Raw genomic sequence first — 21,343 nt, forward strand, 5'->3', positions numbered from 1 at the left:
AATTTTACTCGAATGTCGGCGTACATTTATTGTCACAAAAAAGTACCCGGAAATGGTAATTAAATTCTCCGGGTAAATGACATTTCAAAAAAGTATTTTGCTAAGTTGGTAGTTTTTTTTTACAGCAGCTTCTTAAGTCCGTACACCTCAGTAATGCGTTGCGATTTTTACAATGGAAAAAAATGTTGAACAAAGCACTTGTCTCAATTTTGTATTTCTAAATTTCGTATGCGGAAACGTTGGGAATGTTGCACAAGGCTTACGGTGATTCAGTTTTATCAAAACCACAAGTCTACGAATGGTACAAAGCCTTCAAAGACGGTCGAGAGATCGTTGAAGACATGCCTTGATCTGGATGACCTTCAACCTCTTCAACTGATGAAAATATTAAAAAAGTGATGGATATGGATATGGTTAAAAATCGCCAGGCAAGTGTTAGAGAGATGGCAAGAGAGGTCGGCATCTCTCGCGAGTCCGTTCGAATGATTTTGGTGGATATGAAACGCACTCTTGCTCGACTCGTCCCAATAAAGCTGAAGTTTTCTCAAGATGTGTTTTTGGACATGCTTGATTGAGCGAATTTCGATTCCACATTCAGAGAGAGCAGTATAATGGCCGGTGAGACATGGATTTATAAGTTTTACATGCAAACAAGTTAACAGTCATCGGAATGGAACCCGTTTTCGGTCTATAGAAGAGATAAAACAAAATTCGCTGAAGGAGCTGAAGGCCTAGCCAAAAAGTGCTTATGAAAATGTTTCGAGGACTGAAAAAATGATTGGCATAGGTATATTACATCTGGTGGGGATTACTTTGAAGGCGACAAAATAAATATTGATGAATAATTAAATATTTTGCTTTTTACATACAATTTCCGAGGGCTTTTTTGTTACAATGTATTTCGAAAACCCGCAAATTTTTGTTTGGATCCATACTCATTAGCTTGAATGTTTGAATTGACTTTAGTAATTTGGGAAAGTGAATTGCCAAATATTCATAAATAAATCGTGTCACAGCTTTGATTATAAAATATTGGAACATGTACCCTTTTTCTATCGAATAAAATTAAGACAAACACGGCAAATTAAAGCCGAGCCTCAGTCATCATTATCAATATATGGTATGAAAATAATTTTGGAGGAAGGAGGAAAGTTTTCTGATCGCCATTTACTTGGGAGTGGCCAGAAACGATTCTTTTACACATGGCTCAAGCAGCTCACTACTTCCGGTCTTTGACCAAGTATCCTCTGGGTAGCCTAAGAACATCCGCTCGAAGGCGAGCTAATGTGAGAAGGCGAAACATCCCCTACAGAGGATTGTACGCTGGGTTTGGGGCCCGCCACGTAAAAAAACACCCCCAATGAAAGGAAGCAACAAGCCTCGGATGAGAGACCCCCCTTGCTGTTGTTAACTCGGCTATAATCGCGTAAGCGGTGTCTACGCCAATTAAGAAGAAGAAGAAATAATTTTGAAACAATGGGTCGAGATCGTAAAAAATATTTCTCATGCGAATTCAATATCGTCATTAGTATGGGGGAATGGTAGAGAAACATCTTGGGTTTTAGAGCACCACCAATGCAAGACAAATCACAAAGTTTCTTTAAGGTAAAGTGGATAGTGGACAAATCACAACGGGTTTTACTGTGTAGAAAAATCTTAATTTAGTTTAACCTTTTAACCTTCTGAATAGGGTTTAATTGGAACTCACGTCGAAGCTTACGCTTAGGATTTCTTTTGCCCTTCCCTTTCAACTAATCAACCATCCAATCATTACAAAAAATAGCGAAATATCTCGAAATGTACTCGTACAGTCTGAGGAAGCCTACTTGAGTCATTTAAGGTAATCCAGATGTAAGAAAAATTTCGGATGATATTTATAAAAAGTGACTGGAAAATCTAACTGATTGTTGGTATATTTTTTTTATTTAAAAGGAATCTATTTTGGAGGCCTTAAAAAATAATTATATGAGAAATAATTAAAGAAAAAAATAAAAAATTTCAATCTAATTTTATTCATTGAAAATGACTTTGATTGCAAATGGATGATTTTTACTCAGTAAATTATGAACACGAAGATATATATGTATGTACATAAGTATATTTACAAGTGTTCTGAAGTTAATTGTTCAATGACTTGAACACATGACCTCCATTTTTGCTGCGTTAGACTTTAGCCAAAGCAATAAAAAAATAATATAGCGACTATCTCGCGAAATAAAAATATAATGGCAAATACCTAAATTAAACTATATAGCAACTTAATTAATGTTTCTTGCTAAGACAATAAAAATTAATGAATATACCATACAAGTATAAAAAAATCGATAACAATAATAAATATTGCTAAGCTTTGATTTATGCACAATTAAGCAACTCGAGTTTCAGTGGCTTTTTACCACGTGTATTGAGCGCGGTTTGAAATAAAAAAAATAAAGAAGCGTAAAGAAATTACGGAAAGAACGACTGACTTATCGGTGATCGAATGGTTTCGTGCGCTTGCCCGTAACCTAAATTCCATATCTATGTATATGTGTAATTGAATATACTTGTATGTATATACATCCCATATATACTTATGTATGTATGGATGTGTACCTTTGCAAACGAGCACCTTGACAATGCCGACAGCAAAGGCTATAACTTATCGAATTGTTTACTTTTTTCATCGGCAATTTTGCACAGGCAAACTTTTCATACAAGTATAATTGCCGTTGCTCTTTTTTGCTCGCGGTGCACAGGTGAAAAATGAAATAAAGTTAATGAAACAGTAGCTTCGCCCATATAATTACGCAAACCGCATATCTGTAGCAGTCACTGCTGTAGTTGCCACCATACTCGCTTATACATATGTACGAGTACATATGTTCTTTTGTACACATACATATATACAATACATATTAACAATACCATCAGCACTTCATTTAGCGTTGTAATATGTCGGAGGGAAAAAGTAAAAATATTGAAGTGAAGAAAACAACAATAATAACACTAATAATACACCTTTGTGCTAGCATGCACACGTCATTGGTGTGGATGTGCATACAGTGGTTAAAATAAATCAATTGTTATACTCGTATCATTTGCAAAATAATTTTAACAAGAGAAAACGTTAATTTCGGTTACAGCGTAGCTATAACACTCTTTACAAATACAAAAGATTTCTTACGAAAATTTGTATCTTCAGTTTGTATGGCTGCAATATGCCATAGTGGTCCGATATCAGCTATCCGGAAAAATTAGCAGCTTCTTAGTGAGAAAAGGAGGGGTCCAAATTTTCATATCGATATCTCAAACTCCGAGAGACTAGTTCGTATATAAACAGACGGATCCACAGCCAATGGCATGGCATGTTCGCCCAAATAGACTTAGCCTGTCACCATGATCATATAATGTACATACATACATATATACTTTATGGGGTCTCTGACGTTTTCTTTTGGGTGTTACAAACATGGTGGCAAACTTAATATACAATATGTAACATACCCTGTTTAAGGTATAAAAATAGAAATAAATACTAGTTATTTCCCTTTCGAATAATGGTTTGGATAAGAGCTTTACATTTACATTAGATTTGGAAAAAATACTCTGTACAATTATTTACTATCAGTTTAAAAAAAGCTAAGATCTGAGAGCAGCGAAAAGTCGCTGGAGTAACTTTTCGGTATCAGTTATTTTTTTTTATAAAAAGATATTATTTTATCAATTTTCTTAAATGCATTAAAAGGAATACTAAAAATATATTCATTATTTGTGCAACTGAAGCAAGGCATAAAAAACTGGGAAAGTCGATTTTCCCACGCTTTTCTTTAGGAGAATTTTTTATAAGCAAAATTATTCGCCATTGACAGAAAAAGGCAGTAGTCCGGATTATAAGAGGGATGCATTATAACCTACCAATAAGAGGTGTGCATTAGATCCTACCAATCCCTCTTAATACTTTATGACGAGTCATTATAAATGTGTGTGGCTATGGAACTAATTATTCTATTTACCAAAACTGGCCCCTTCTGGACGATTACTCCCTTCAATGTTCCCAATTCTTGACAGCACTACAGAAGCTGTTTGTATGCAACCTTATTTAAATGTTTCCAGACGGAAATAGAATCCATGGTTTGATTTTATGCTTCAAAACGCAACCTATGCGGTTTGTTTCGGCAAATACCGTAATATCAGAATAACCTCTATTTTTAGAACTTTAGAAGCATTTTTAATTTTGCAGAATTTTTTATGTCGAAAGTAAGAAGATAATATCTTGTCTTAGAACAGATTTATGGTATTGTTTTGATACAACTTAAAACAACGGCACGGAATTGTTGTAAGAAATTGTGTAAAAATTAAAAAATTCTTCAGTTTATAGTTAAACTCTGGAAAATTTCTATTCTGTTCCAAATACTTCTTTAGCCTGATATTATCATGCTGCGATTCAAAGTTCTCCCAAGTTTAGTGAATTTAAGAGTTTCTACTGGTCTTATTTCTGAATAATATCGATAAGAAAGATATTTATGCAAGATTAATCGGAATTTTAAAGTGAACCACTGTAAGTGACGAGTAGTAACAACGCCAAAAAGCATCAGTTCGCAGTCAATTAAAAAGTCCCATAAAACCAGCCTTTTATGAGGGCAACAATTGTGTACAATCTACTGCCGATACAAAATGCCGCTCTAAACATGCAACTGAATATATGAAAATTCATACATACAAAAAAATTTGTAAACACTTTCGGGGTATTAAAATACTAAAACTTTGTATTTATAATACATACAAACATAAGCTTGTTCCCAGCTGCTGCACGTTTAGTTAAGCAAGCATTTGCATAATTAAATACACTTAATTATGCTAAACCCGCCCAAGTATGTACATATTTACCCAACCCAGTTTGGGTTAACGATACGAAAAGCATAAGGTCCAAATCAACAAATAAGAACAATATGACAGTTTGTATGTCAATTGTTGTTGTAAGATTGGTTGGACAATCAAACGTATGATATTTAAGGAAGTGATAACATTTCTATAACATATTTTGTAAGTATTTTCCACAAATTCTGAAGAATATGTCATAAATAATATCTCTATAATCTTGCAACCTCTTACTTCAGAGTATAATAGTTTTGTTCACCTAACGGTGATCAGGAAGACGGGAAAAGACTGTCTGTCTGTCTGTCGTCCCTGCAAGCTGTGACTTCAGTAAAAATTGAAATATCTGAATGAAACTTGGTATGTGGGTTCCTTAGCAAAAACAAAATACGAGTTCGGAAATGGGCGTAATCGGACTACTGGCAGGCCCACAAATCGGCTTTAACGGAAAACATATAAAGTTCTATAACTAAGCATTCAATTAAGATATAAAACTCTAATTTTGTACAAAGGATCTCGTGAATTTTTTTAAAAGGAAGTACTATATTGAATGTCTTGACGTTCTATGGACGTAATAAAGTATATTTTTAGCTATATTAAATTTTTTTTTTTACAAAAATATTGAAAAATAACGGAGTTATGTGCTGTCTGCGGAAGTGCCGAAAAAAAAGTGCCTCAACTGCTGGTATAATCCCGGTCGAATAGGTAGCTGAAACAAAAAAATTCAAAATGTTGATTAAACTTAAATATATTTTCTATACAATGAACTACGATCTTTGAAAAATTAAGAAAAGGGCGTAATTTTGAAAAAAAATAAATGTTTTTTTTTACGAAAAAAATGGTGGTTTTTTAAATGCCAAATTGACAATTTTCAACCAATCAAAAAGATCGTAGTCCATTGTATAGCAAATGTTTTCAACTATACCCAGTTTTAATTTGAAGTCGATCGGTCAATTTCTCGTTGAGTTATAATGTCAGCAATTTTGAAAAATGTCGTTTCGAGACAAACACGTTTCAAGTTTAACTTATACTCGTACTAAGAGTATATACATATGTATATCTGAGGGGTCGCTGTTTAGAACGCTGCCATTCAAAAACTATTCAAGATACGACCTTGCCGATTTCACAGGATATTTTTGAATATATAAACTATCGAAAAAGCAAAAAAAAAGTGTCACACTGGTATAGCCCCCTAATGTACATATCTCCTAAACCACTGAAACTACAACAACCAAATGTGCTGAGTGCAAATCTTATACGAACTTCTACCGACAGTGTTAAAATGGATAAAATCGGAGGATAACCCCGTTCACCCCCCATATAACGGTACTGTTCAAAATTACTAAAAGCGCCAGGGACATTAAAATTTACCTTCAAGATGCTATGAGAAGGCTTTATCAGAGTCGGTGTGATAATTGGACAATGGGGCTGGCACCACCCACTTTTTGGTGAAATCCCATATCTCAGGACCCGACCAACCGATTTCGACTAAATTTAGTACATATCATTTTTAGAACATTCCTAAGTTTTAACATTAACATTTCGAAAATGAACGAAATCGCATAATAATAACCACGCCTACTTTCCATATAGCACAATTTTAAATTCCACTTGATTCCTTCACTTTCCAGTACACAAATTAAGAAGCAATTAATATAACGGGATACAACTTTGCACGAAAAATATATTTAGTGTGTGCCACCTTATGACCAAAAATTGTTTAGATCCAACAAAAACTTTTCAAGCCCCTTAGTAGCGAATATTTGAACCCCAGTACCTATAGTTGACTTTTGATCGAAAATGTCGGCCAATGTGTGATATTATTGAAATTAGGAGATAATTCTTCTTTGGCAATGTTGTGTCTGCGTGTTAAAAATAGGTTGAATTCGGTCAATACTCCCTTAGCCCCCATATACTTGATATAAAGATTTTCGAACTTCCGGGTGACTTTGTACCGCATATGTATGTATATCAGCCAATATGTGAGTTATCTCAACCAAAATGAGAGAGCATGTTTGCTCATAACAGTGTATCTTTTCGCCAAAAATAGATTAGATAGATATGCGGTATTGAGAAAAAGGGATAAAATCGGGTCGGAAATATGGTAGTAATATTATATATGTATGTATGTGCCATATAATGATTTTAATTTTTCTAACAAACCGTATGCCTAATATGTCGGTCAGAGTTATATATAGTATAATATATGTACATACATATATATAAAATTGCTTGGATTTCGATCCTCTGGTTGACGTTTTTGACACTTTAAATATTTCCCTGGCATTGATTCTTGCAAGAGTATAAAATTCTTACTTGTTTTCTATAGTATTTCTAACAAAACTTTGCAGTTACTGTTGTTATTGAATCGATCCTCAATGGGAGGTTGAAAAATTGTGGAGCTCTTCAGAGTAACTGGATCATTACTGTCTCACTTAGAAAAATCATTTCAAAACTGGAAGGTTGCCTTCTTCTTCTTCTTAATTGGCGTAGACACCGCTTACGCGATTATAGCCGAGTTAACAACAGCGCGCCAGTCGTTTCTTCTTTTCGCTACGTGGCGCCAATTGGATACTCCAAGCGAAGCCAGGTCCTTCTCCACTTGGTCCTTCCAACGGAGTGGAGGTCTTCCTCTTCCTCTGCTTCCCCCGGCGGGTACTGCGTCGAATACTTTCAGAGCTGGAGTGTTTTCATCCATCCGGACAACATGACCTAGCCAGCGTAGCCGCTGTCTTTTAATTCGCTGAACTATGTCAATGTCGTCATATATCTCGTACAGCACATCGTTCCATCGAATGCGATATTCGCCGTGGCCAATGCGCAAAGGACCATAAATCTTTCGCAGAATTTTTCTCTCGAAAACTCGTAACGTCGACTCATCGGTTGCTGTCATCGCCCAAGCCTCTGCACCATATAGCAGGACGGGAATTATGAGCGACTTATAGAGTTTAGCTTTTGTTCGTCGAGAGAGGACTTTACTTTTCAATTGCCTACTCAGTCCGAAGTAGCACCTGTTGGCAAGAGCAATCCTGCGTTGGATTTCCAGGCTGACATTATTAGTGGTGTTAATGCTGGTTCCTAAATGGACGAAATTATCTACAACTTCAAAGTTATGACTGTCAACAGTGACGTGAGAGCCAAGTCGCGAGTGCGACGACTGTTTGTTTGATGACAGGAGATATTTCGTTTAGCCCTCGTTCACTACCAGACCCATTTTCTGTGCTTCCTTGTCCAGCCTGGAGAAAGCAAAACTAACGGCGCGGGTGTTGAGGCCGATGATATCAATATCGTCGGCATACGCCCGCAGTTGTACACTCTTATAGAAGATGGTACCTTCTCTGTTTAGTTCTGCAGCTCGAACTATTTTCTCCAGAAGCAGGTTGAAGAAGTCGCACGATAGGGAGTCGCCTTGTCTGAAACCTCGTTTGGTATCGAACGGCTCGGAGCTTTTGGTGTTACTCAACGTCAGTTTGCACAGCCGTATTAGTTTTGCGGGGATACCAAATTCAGACATCGCGGCATAAAGGCAGCTCCTTTTTGTGCTGTCGAAAGCAGCTTTGAAATCGACGAAGAGGTGGTGTGTGTCGATTCTCCTTTCACGGGTCTTTTCCAAGATTTGGCGCATGGTGAATATCTGGTCGGTTGTTGATTTTCCAGGTCTGAAGCCACACTGATAAGGTCCAATCAGTTTTTGACGGTGGGCTTTAATCTTTCACACAATACGCTCGATAGAACCTTATATGCGATGTTGAGGAGGCTAATCCCACGGTAGTTGGCGCAGATTGTGGGGTCTCCTTTTTTATGGATTGGGCATAGCACACTTAAATTCCAATCGTTGGGCATGCTCTCGTCCGACCATATTTTACAAAGAAGCTGATGCATGCTCCCTATTAGTTCTTCGCCGCCGTGTTTGAAAAGCTCGGCCGGTAGTCCGTCGGCCCCTGCCACTTTGTTGTTCTTGAGGCGGGCAATTGCTATTCGAACTTCTTCATGGTCGGGTAATGGAACGTCTGCTCCATCGTCATCGATTGGGGAATCGGGTTCACCTTCTCCTGGTGTTGTGCGTTCACTGCCATTCAGCAGGCTGGAGAAGTGTTCCCTCCATAATTTAACTATGCTCTGGGCATCAGTGACTAGATCACCTTTGGGGGTTCTACAAGAGTATGCTCTGCCTGCTGGATATAAATTCAATCAATCTTGTAAACTACATGTATTTTCAGCTGCACGATTCCAAAGTTTTAAATAAATTTTTGCTCTGCAAACAAGAGCTTAAAGAAAGTAGTAGATGTAGATGTAAAAAGTAAAGTAAACCGATTAAGTAAAACTGGCAAAATTATGGCAAACTTTTTAAAAAATTGTAGAAAACGCGTTAAGTCGAGAAATATAGAAAAATCAATTTTTTATTCTTTTTATTAATTCAAAGTTTAACTATCCAAGAATATGTCTAAAAAGGGTTTTCCAAAATACAAATTATTTTCAGAGATATTCGTATTTCCGTTCCGGTTGGACCAGTTCATGAAACTTTGAAAATACACACGATTCTACTGCATCGATTTATCTGAAATCTATCTTAACTTCGTCTATGTTCCAATTTATACTCCCAAATGTTAAGTTTTACTATTTTTTAAAATGAATGAATGCGTAGAGTTATAATATGAAATGAGTCAATTGGTGCGCCAGATATATGTAGATTTGCTATATCCTTGCTGATCCAAACAGAAGGTTTTTACAAAAGTGAATCTTGAGCATCTCTTCCGTGGCAGTAATAATGAGAGTGCAGTTTTGGCTGAACGATGTACGTATATATATTAAGTTGGTCAAGCAGTTTGTAACAACCAGAAGGAAACGTGGTAGGATTTCCGACAAAAGTCGGATATATGTACATTGTTTATAGTATGTATGTATATATATAAAAGATCAGCGTGACGAGCAGTCGATTTAGTCATGGTCCTCTTTCTGACCGTTGTCTATCTCCGAACTAGTCGCTCAGTTTTTGAGGTATTCTGTGACGTCCTTTTCTCCTCAAACTGCCATACAAACTAGTCAATTTAAATTAAGCTCTAGTATGAAAAACTTTCATTCAAACTGGCCGACGGAATCTAGATAGAGATCTTTGTATACCCTTTCATGTTATAAAAAATAAACTTATAAAGGGTGTTCGGAGAAGCTGAAAATTCGATTTTGTCATGTTGTGTTTCCAAAGTACTATTTTTTTATTTATTTTATTTAACGAGTGCAAATATCTAATGTACACAAGTTCATGAGAACGAAAATAAATAAATATTATGAACTTATATCTCTTGTTAAATGTGATTAGTCTGCTTTTGTTCTGCTACACCCTGGTGTATTATCGGAGTGGAGCAGGCACAGCAGTTGATGTTAATTCCATTGTCGCGAACTTTAATTAAGTCTGTTCTATGAAATTGTTTTATTTATATACACACACGCGCGTACATATATTTGGCTTAATAGAAATGTGGCCGCACTTGTAGTAAACGCAAGCACAAACAAACTTCCAGACAACAAAAACGAGGGTGTCGTTAGTTTCAACCGATAAAAAAAAAGATCACCCATCGTCTGCTCTCAGCCTTTGTGCACTCGTAATGTTTTAGTATTTGCTAGTCAAGTGCAGTATTTATTTTTAAAACAGCTGTGTTCTGAAGTCGCTATGGCCCGCCATGAAGGCGTACGCTGCATTAACTCAATCATTCAACATAGCCTGCGAAAGTCGTATACTCACTTAGACTTGCCTCACTCAGTTACAGTAGTTGGAGTATGTTTGCGCTTGTTACGCACTTCCCACACTCCCATATTTAGTTCAATCGCATGTAATGTACCCTGGTACGCAGCCGGTCTGCACTGTTCAGCACCGAATAAGTACAAGAAGTGTAGCATGGTGTCTTTTGGACCCCTGCTCAGCGGCATGCCTGCTGCCTGTATGTGTGGAAGACAACTGCGAATGGTGGGAGGTGGCCCGGTGTTAGCAAAAAAAAAAGATTCTTGTTCTATAGAGTTCTATAGAAACTCATTACATACCTATGTCTATACATTACTATAAATTCCATTGCGGAAGAGGTATGTTTTTGTAATAGACTGGTCGAAAGTTAGGTTTTATTGATCAGACGTCAAGTTTAATGTTTGGTATAAAGTCAAAATAGCGATTCCAAATTTTTTGTCGTTTAAGGAAGAATTTTTAATGAAAAGAATGTATATTTCTGATAAAATTACTGCTAAGAATGAAATGAAAAAACACTAAAACCGCGAAGTACAGATTAGAAACACATAACCTCTTCAAATTATTTTTATTACTTTTATTTATGCTTTCAACTTGACGTTTCCATGGTCTCTGATATATAATATTATTAGCACCGGATATGGGCCTCAGGTTCAAATGTAAATAGTATAATCTGTAAAACCCACTTTAATTCTTCAATCGACCAATAATATCATACCATAAATTTTGTCAATGATTTCTAGCGAGGATGAGAGTTCGACAAAACTTATGTATATCACAAGTCTCTCCCAAAAGGTAGTAAGGTCACTTCGACTTGCTACAATGAAATTCTAGACTCTTTATGAATAACATCTCTTTTAGGAATTGTAGCTTGTTCTCTGTTTTGAATTCATCGGGCTTGACTTGAGGAGCTTATTTTCTGAATGTTGAATCGAAAGTTGGACAAGAAATGAAAGATGGGCGTAATCCATATAGAAAAATTCTAGACTAAAACCAGAATATGAAATTTCAAATAAAAGGAATAAAAATATAGAGACAAGAGGGTCAGGTCTACATCTTCTTCGTCTTAATTGGCGTAGACACCGCTTACGCGATTATAGCCGAGTTAACAACAGCGCGCCAGTCGTTTCTTCTTTTCGCTACGTGGCACCAATTGGATATTCCAAGCGTAGCCAGACCCTCCTCTACCTGGTCCTTTCAACGTAGTGGAGGGGTTCCTCTTCCTCTGCTTCCCCCGGCGGGTACAGTGTCGAATGCTTTCAGAGCTGGAGTGTTTTCGTCCATTCGGACAACATAACATAGCCAGCGTAGCCGCTGTCTTTTAATTCGCTGAACTATGTCAATGTCGTCATATGTATATCTCATATATGTATCATCGTTCCATCGAATGCGATATTCGCCGTGGCCAACGCGCAAAGGACCGTAAATCTTCCGCAGAACTTTTCTCTCGAAAACTCGCAACGTCAACTCATCATTTGTTGTCATCGTCCAAGCCTCTGCACCATATAGCAGGACGGGAATTATTAGAGTTTGGTTTTTGTTCGTCGAGAGAGGACTTTACTTCTCAATTGCCTACTCAGTCCGAAGTAGCACCTGTTGGTGGTGTTTACGCTGGTTCCAAGATAGACAAAATTATCTACAACTTCAAAGTTATGACCGTCAACAGTGACGTGAGTGCCAAGTCGCGAGTGCGACGACTGTTTGTTTGATGACAGGAGATATTACGTCTTGCCCTCGTTCACTGCCAGATATCTAGGAGAAATTCACCCAAACTTTTTTGTGTAGTATATATTTTATTGTTGCAAAAAGATATATTTTTGATCAAAGTTACTATTGATGCAATTGTATCCATATTCAAAGTTCTTTATAGAACAATCGACCAGTCTAATGCTTATTAGTTTTACGAGTATGGTGCGTAAATGAGCGAACAATTGCTTTATGAGTATATGTATATACATATGTATGTATGTATGTATGTATACAAACATGTATGATTTTTTTTATTAAATTATTATGTGAATATCAATCGTGCATAAATAAATCAATTGGCATAATGACTACGTATATACATACATACTTATGTAGGTACAGACATTTATAGATCGTGATTAAAAGACATTACACATATCTGTAATTACTTAATGTGTCGACTATTTGAATTATTTCACAGTTATAATTAACATGTGCACTCTGTTTTGTTAGTAAATATGTATTTATTCTTTCAAGCTCGTGGCGCCATTTAAGCTTAAATCAAGATATAAAAACATATGTATATATGTATGTACTCATGTACCACATATTATGTAAGTATTTGACTTGATGTGCTTTTTAACACGTCTGGAAATAACTTTCGTGACTTTCAATGAATATTTACTATTTTACAATTTATTTAAATGCTTGGAATACTAGTAAAATTTCAGTTTATTTTCTACTATTCAGACTTCTAACAAAGCTTTTCAGAAATTGTACTGGCATGTAACTTGTTGTATTAGACTTTGGCTAACCGAAATAATATTATAAAGAAAAATAAAAATTTTCGATATACAATTTCTTCTGCTTTTAACTGGAACCCTACTCATTTGCTTTTATTTAAGCTTTGTTAATTATCCCTTCTCTGTTAACAGAAACTTTATAATTTGAAGCAATAACAAAACTATCCAATTGAATTGACAACCATTAATCGTCTAGGCCAGTTCTTTGTTTGTACTCTCCAAAGTTTGGCGATTCGAAAATACTAATTCCTTTAGATTATATTCTATACCACTTCCTTCTGACATACTTATGTAGGTTCACAGTCCAGAAAATGCATAATCACATGCTGAAACTCATATTGATTGCAATCTTCTTATTAATTAACAAATTTACAATTACAGGGTTTTCAAATAAGAGTGATAGGATTATAAAAAAAACACGCCAATTGTTAAGGAAATTCAATTTTTTTATTTGGTGTGAAGTGCAATCGATACAATTATATTCTGAATATAACATCATTCAAATGACCTCCACGACTTCTTTTGCAGGAGTACCTTTTCCACTAAATTATGTCGAATGACATGAATAGCACGTTCAATATTAGGTCTAACGCTTGAAAATATACTGTTTTATTACTAAAGACCAATGCTTTCAAATTACATCACAAGAAGTAGTCTAATGGTGTTAAATCACTACTTCTTGGAGGCCATTCAATATCACAATTTCTTGAATCAAATCTTGAAAGTCCAAAATTTTCTCGCAACAATTCGGTTGTTGTACGTGTTGTGTGGCACGTAGCCCCTTCTTGCTGTCAAGATCAACTTCTTCCAATTCGACCATTGACAGTAACGCCCCCATAAAATGGTTTGAGACAGTCCCAATTCAAGAAAACGTCTTGGAATCGAAAAATTGTGGTCTTCGGCAATTTCTTCATTACTTCGAGCGGTTCTTTGCCTTATTGACACTTGAACATGTAAAGAAATTGTAGTGAGCACAGTTGGACGATTATTACGGCCATAAAATGGCAAACGCGTACGAAAAGTTGCAATTGGGGAACGATTATTTTGACAATAAAATTGAATAATTTGTAAACGTTGCTCTTGCGTATATCTATCCAAGATGAAATTGTAAACGTTACGTATCATGAAATGTTAAAAATGACCGAAATGACCGAAACGACACTTAGAAATCATATCATCGCTATTGTAAAACCCAGTACAATAGAATCTTAAATAATGTATATTTTTTTTTTCTAAACTAACAAGATATAAAAATTTATTGCTTTTTAGTAATATTCGATGCTATTTATACTGTTTTTATGGCTTTAACGGCAAAACAAAGCGCTAAAATAATGATGCTATACATTGGAAATAACCGTTGACTTGTTTTAACTTAAAGCGTTCTACGCGTGAATAAAAAAAATGTACATATTTTTAGAACAGAAAATCTATTATACATAGATCCATAAAATAGGATTTTTTCACGAAAAGTAGGCCTTTTAAATCGACCTTAGCACAAAAGCAGCCAAGGCAAGCCGATACGAAAGGATTTTAAATAATTATTCCCGCAATTACTTAAGGTCTTGATGGTAGTTTAACCAAGCCACACTTTGTATATATCTAACTATTCAACTTCTGCAACAAATGTCCGTGGACGTCATATTTCAAGAAGATATTGACTGGCCACCCATCTCCATATTTTTAATTTTTTATTACATGAACAGTATGAATCGATTTATCCCTCAGTTTTTGAGATATCAATTTAAATTGAATTTTGTACACGTCCTTTTGCCTCCAAGACGATATCGGACTGCTATAGCATTGAGTCGGGCACTGAAATCCATAACATGTGTTTAAAAGTAAATGCCTATCTTAGCGACCTTTCTCGCTTCTTCACTGCACGATGCCTAAAACTTCCCCCTGTAAAAGCCTCAGCAACCATATTTTCAAATCGGCAAATAGGCTAGACCTCAACATTTTAGTTTCCCATTATAGCCAGAGCGGACAAAATAATAATTTTAGGCTTTTAGATTAAAACACCCGACATTTTTTAGAGACACTATTTAAATCTTTTTATCGTATAATTAAATAATTGACTTTTGAACTTTCAATACTTAGTAAAGGTATTTAAGCTTGTTAGGTCTCAATTAATAAATAATTTTCCATAGATAATTAAAAAAACGTTAACACTTTTTATTAGTGGCCTTGAACGCGGGCAACAAATTCCTCCGTTTACATAGTTTTTGATAGGATTACAATTTGACCATTTCTCTTTTCCAATTGCTAAACGTGAAAACCTCCTGAATTTCGTCAACTGTCAACTGCAGCATTTACACGCAACTGAACAACAATGCATGGATGAACTTAATTAAATTTTTGTCAATGAGGCTCCGTAAAGAACCAAAAACCAAAACACCAAGACGTATGTATGTATACCTTGAAGGTCTTTCAAAATCAGTTGTTGTTCCGGAAACTATTGACGCTGCGTGCGCAAAGTACGCAAAGATACGATAACGGTCCTTCGAAACGCGTGCACATGTCGTGACAGGTGATGAATCGTGGATTTACGCGTATGAGCTCCAAAGTAAACGTCAGTCGACTATATGAATGTGTTTAGATGAACCGAAGCCCAAAAAAGTTTTTCAGGCACAAAGCACTTTCAAGTTGCCTGTCATTTCTGCAAAACTGAACATGTCACTACTATACCACTAGAACAACGCAGAACAGTAAATTTTGAGTGGTAAATTTTGAGTGGTTAGTTTGTGCTTTAAGAACGACAATGCGAGCTCTCATATATCGACTGAAACAACTGAGCACTCAAAACATCGATTTGATGAGTCATCTATCATTTAGTCCTGACTTTTATTCTCGTACGTAAAATATATACTAAGAGGTCAAGGCTTTTCGGCACCTGAAGAGGCGTTCAGAACACATGTTTTGAAGATACCTCAGTCAAAGTGAATGCAAAGGTGTATAGATTTTAATTAAGAATATTTTGAAAAAAAAACAATAAAAAGATTTTCGATGATTAATATTTGTTTTTGTTCTCTAAGCCCGAAATATAAAAGGTAACTCTCGCTATGCTCCTACTTTAGCGAGATTTAGCAAAAGCAATATAAAGTTATATTGCCCCGTAAAAATAAGTATCTTCCTTTGTTAAAAAATCTAAATAAATATCGATATCTTTACTCTAATACTGCATTCTTTATACATATATGTATGTATGTAGAAAAGGCTTACCAAATAATTCCACCACCAAATGCGGCACCGAAATTCACTCTGCTCTAAAAGCACTAGCTAGCTGCACACTCACTGGTTTATTGTAAAGCCACTCGCTGCTGCCACCCACAACAAACCATGCAATTGCGAAGACTAGCTGTTATTGTTATTGTTGTGAATAAAAATATATCGGAGAACGCATGAGTTCCAGTTAATTCTTTATTATTGCCGATATTTACTTGTTTAATTTATCGTTGATATGATAACTAAAATCGGCTTTTTATTACTCCACACATATACGCAAACACAAAATACCCTTATCTGCATACACATATGCACGACGGCTATCAGCCGGTGATAGCACAAGGCATGATATGCTTTGTTATTATTATTATTATTTTATTATTGCTGTTGTTGTTGTTATTATTAATGTTATTGTAAATGTTGTATTAATTAATTATGCACACAACAGAAGGCAATGAATTCTGCGCCCTTTTTTCGATATAATTTTATTTATTGTTAATTCCACTGCAACGTTTTTTGTTGCGTCTTACGTTCGCCGGCGGTATTAGTCACCTTGTCGGTTAATCTGGGAGCGAATTGGCTTTATTGTAAGAGTGTGCTGACATAACATTGCGATATATATGTATGTATATGTGTATGTATATTTATGTGTTTTGAATAAGTGTGTTGATAAATAAAAAATTTAAGTAACAATCAGTTTTTAATTAAAAATGCTGGGCACGTTGGTTAGATATTCACGGCAATATTGTCGTTTACAGTTGCAGTTAAAAAAATTGCAACGCCAACATATTTTAGTCCAGTCATTATAGTAAGTTCACTCGGAATTCGATATACATACCCATTTATATGACTGTAAATACTTGTATATTGCACCCTAAAGTTGTCTCAAAACCTACAAATGGTAGGGTATACCTAATTTAAGCTTAAATGATTGGACTATTTGGTACTTTAGTCTGTAGAAATGGATTCCAAAAACATAAAGCCTACTGAAAAATTGATATTTTGACTTGAAATTTGAGTTTTTATTTGATATAATGTCAATATATGGAGGATAATTAAATATTTTAAATAAAAAACAGTGGGGTTGGGACTTAAGAAAGTACACCAAATTTAGTGAAAGAAAAAAATTTCTATTAGATAAAAATACAAAAATCCAAAAACTTGGTTATTTCAATTTTTCACTTAAATCCTGAAGTTATATGAAAAAAGTCTCCATATAAAAGTTATATATCTTTTTATTACCATATACATTTTTTCCATAGGACTCTTAGTTTTGCCGGAAGTCGATAAACCATTATGAACCCTTAAAAATTTCACCACGCCCCTCTGCCTCCTTTTCCCGCCCGAAGATCGCCCGTAAATTATTTTTCCCTTAAGGTTTGTTAAATTTTCTTTCATTTCCAATGGTTTTCATAATACTATTATTTTTTTAGTCTTCAAAAATTATCTTTCTTGGTCTATATATACAAACTGTTAGACCACAATTTAATTTTCAATTAAAAAATTTTTTAATTATTATTATTACAAGTTTTAGTGGCATTTGCAGGTCCGGGGTAAACTCTTAAACTAGTGAACCGATTAAGTAAAATTTGGTATACTGTATTCAGTTTGATCTAACTTGAGATATAGCATAGTTTATATTTCAATCTTTTTAAAACTAAAAACAATTCATAAATAAAGTTTGTAAATGTTTAAGCCTACCACATGTCTATAAATCAGTCTCAAAGCCAAAAATATCAAATTTCGGTTTAGATTTTGCGAATTTATTATTTTTTCCATTGACAAATGTTTGTATCCATCATATTTTAAATTAAACCTCAAGCAAAATCCCTTGGATTCCTATACCAGCAATAAGGTTATCGCCTTTGTTCGCAATAATATTTTCATTATATTGAATAGCAACGAGTAGCCGGATCTACCAGTATACATACGTATCTATATCATTTATTTTATATACATACATATAGTAACTATGTTTTTTTTTTCTCGAAACTGTATTTCCAAAAAATACCCAGATGAGCATTTTCCTTCCGGCATATTACTTAATCAATGAAACAGTTGTTCGATATTGATTTTTTCTGTTTATGTATGTATATACATATGTACATGTTTTATACGCATTTAGTGTCGGACGAACACCCCTGAAATACTTTGAATACATAATGCCAGGATGTATTGCGATTAGCAAAATAAATATAAATATAAATGCAATAATTTCTTATTGGATTATTATTACTATAATATTATCGACTCTCTTTCCGTCACGATTTAAGCTTTTGTTAAAAAGCTGCCTAAAGAAATTTACTATCGGGTAGCACATACTCGTAGACGGCTACTGTCAGAATTTCAGTGCGCTAAGAGATAGCTGTTCAAGCAATAAATGCAGGGCTTGCCCATAACACAGTACAACAGCTAATCTGGGGGGTGAGAAATTCCAAGTCAGGGTGATGGTACTAGGTCAGTATAGTAAAACCCTCAAAGGGTTTGGCATTCGTATGTGTCAGTTTTTTTTTATGACCTTTTAAATTTTTTTTCTTATCCTTTTTGCGGCTCCTTTATTCGCACATGCATAGCAATTCAATGGATTGTGACCTTCGCCAGGATTAGTCCAAGTCATAGGGATACCGAATGGCATACTTTCACGTCTTCTATTTTTCCAATCCATTAGACGGTTGTAGCAGCTTTTACACACTATATTTGGTACCCAATTTTCGTTCACTATAACATTTGGTTGTAGTACATCTCGATGTTTGAACAAAATCAGTACTGAAATTTCCCCTTTTTTTATGTGTTGAGACATATCGAGTTATGTTAAACTACGTTTTTGCCAAAATGTTACGAAAAAATATCAAGATTCCATCACCCTGACTTGGAATTTCTCACCCCCCAGACAATAATCCCGAAAATGTTCCATAGTGTAATGAGCGACAAGCCTGACAGTGATACCACTTCTAGCTGTGTTTGAAACTATTTAATCAAGGAAACCGGGATCAAATGGTACGCACCAAAAGACCAAAGGCATGGTACATACCATAAAAGATTTATGACGAACCTAGTAAACCTTTGCCCAAGAAGATAAAAACTATTCTATCGGCCGGAGAGATAATAACCACCGTCTTGAGGGATTTACAAAGTGTGATCTACATTGAATACTTGAAAAGGCCACATGGTTTTATCTCTTTGGTGAGGAAAAAAAGTGCTCCTCTGACAACGCACGCGCTCATCACAGCCACATCGAATTTTGCTATTCAGCATGTGTGGCTCCGTACGATAGTTATTGGTTTCCAATATTCAAAGAAGAAGCCAGGACGAATGCTGACTTTGAGAGGAATGAATATGTCATCGTTAGATTTCAGATGAGTTAAGAATTCAGAGCGTCGTTGCGTCATGTACATATGTTGAGTTAAAATGAAACTATATTGCAAAATAATTCGTAATTTATTCAAACTTTCATTTTTCCTTTTTAAACTAACTTAACGGACCACCCCCCTAGAGTTAACGAATTTTGTGTTTAACCAAACCTAGCCCGCTTTTGAAGTATACCGACCAATTTTATATAATGAATCACTTGCTAGGAGATATACCTTTGTATGTATGTATGTATTAACACCCACTTGCGTCCATTACTTTAAACGTTCACAATTAATGAATAGTTTTATATGCGGGCGGAACATGTTTCACGGGGTATTACATATAATTTCGTTTATCTAACGGTTTACGCTGGCGCATAATGCAGGTGACATTGATACTTGGCTGAATGCTAATTGCCGCCATTTGAAATACGAACAATGGTTATGAACCAAATAAATAGATAAATACCGTTGGCTTTGATTGTAAAATATTATAAAATTAACTTTTAACATTTAAAGAGTAAATTAAACACACATACGTATGTACATACATACATATGTATATATGTACATATGTGTAGGAAAAATAATTCAAAATAATTATTTACAACCAAATAATCACAATTTGTTTCTTTTACACTTCATTTGAATTAACGGTGCGGTTCATTTATTCATTTCCCATATATTATACATATATAGTTTTTAGTACACAAAAACAAAACACTCGGTACTCAACACTCACACCAAATAAAATTCGTACAGCGAAATGAGGCAAAGTTTATCATTAATTCGATTTTCACACGTGCTTCCAATAATATTTAGCGACAACATATAAACAACGGTAAATATTTTTTTTATTTTAACAGGAGAAAATTTCAAAACTGATTTACGGCTTCCATAGGTACTTTGCTGCGCACACTCCAACCGAACGGCCAACCGACCACGACGCGCGTTATACGAGTATGAAACGTCCGCGCACTTTGGCGGTTCAATGAAAACTTCAGAGCGTTCGGCGACGAGCGTTTGTTGAACGATTTCGTACTTAGCTGCCGATGGCTGGAATGGCAATGGAGACCTTAGCGATTAATGAGTTGCAAACTTGGAAGTGCTAGTGGATATAAGTGTAAATAGTTGCTCATAAAGAAAATGCCTTTGTTTGCCAGTGAAACATGTGCAGCAATAAATGAAAATATACGAAGTTGATGCAATAAATACTTAATCTACAGAAGTAAAACGATTTGCGATTGTTTCTTAACAGAGTTTTCTTTTAGTTCGGTACAATTGACCCAGCGGTGCTCCAACTTCTTTAAATCGGGTTGAACCAGTCAGTGTTCGGCTTTGTGGAGTGTTAATTTTTACCTTCTACAGATATTTGATAAAGATCTGATTTTGAGAGTGACATAGAACGGTGAATATCACCTTTCCGGCTGGTAAAACAGTATTTAAGTAGTTCAAAACAGGTTCGTCGAGTGAAGTACGCTGTTTCGACTGTTTGTTTTTTAGCGGCGGGAAAATCCTCAACAAATACCGTCATATTGCAGACTCCATGCACAATTCATCATATTCGCTAAACCTCATACGAGATCATTCCATATTTCGAATGAGCTTCAAGGATTCGCTTGCACCCATCATACGGACAGGATTCTCATGCACAATACTTCATTCAGGATATGATCCACGCGATCTTT

General features: G+C 35.4%; 1 protein-coding gene across 7 annotated transcripts in view; it reads right to left on the reverse strand.

The window, feature by feature from the left end:
• LOC120772518 (bcl-2-related ovarian killer protein) overlaps positions 1 to 20,770 on the reverse strand; it is a 45,404-nt gene extending 24,634 nt beyond the window's left edge. Inside the window, exons 1-3 of one of the 7 annotated variants that reach the window (XM_040101167.1) lie at positions 20,398 to 20,769; positions 19,890 to 20,065; positions 16,303 to 16,870 (exon numbers count right to left, since the gene is read on the reverse strand). The gene's annotated coding sequence lies outside the window, so the exon portion shown is untranslated. The other 6 variants (XM_040101173.1, XM_040101171.1, XM_040101166.1 and 3 more) reach the window with 6 other exon arrangements.
• Between the last annotated feature and the right edge of the window lie 573 nt (positions 20,771 to 21,343).

Source organism: Bactrocera tryoni, chromosome 3 (genome assembly GCF_016617805.1).
Source record: "Bactrocera tryoni isolate S06 chromosome 3, CSIRO_BtryS06_freeze2, whole genome shotgun sequence".
Classification (NCBI taxonomy): domain Eukaryota; kingdom Metazoa; phylum Arthropoda; class Insecta; order Diptera; family Tephritidae; genus Bactrocera; species Bactrocera tryoni.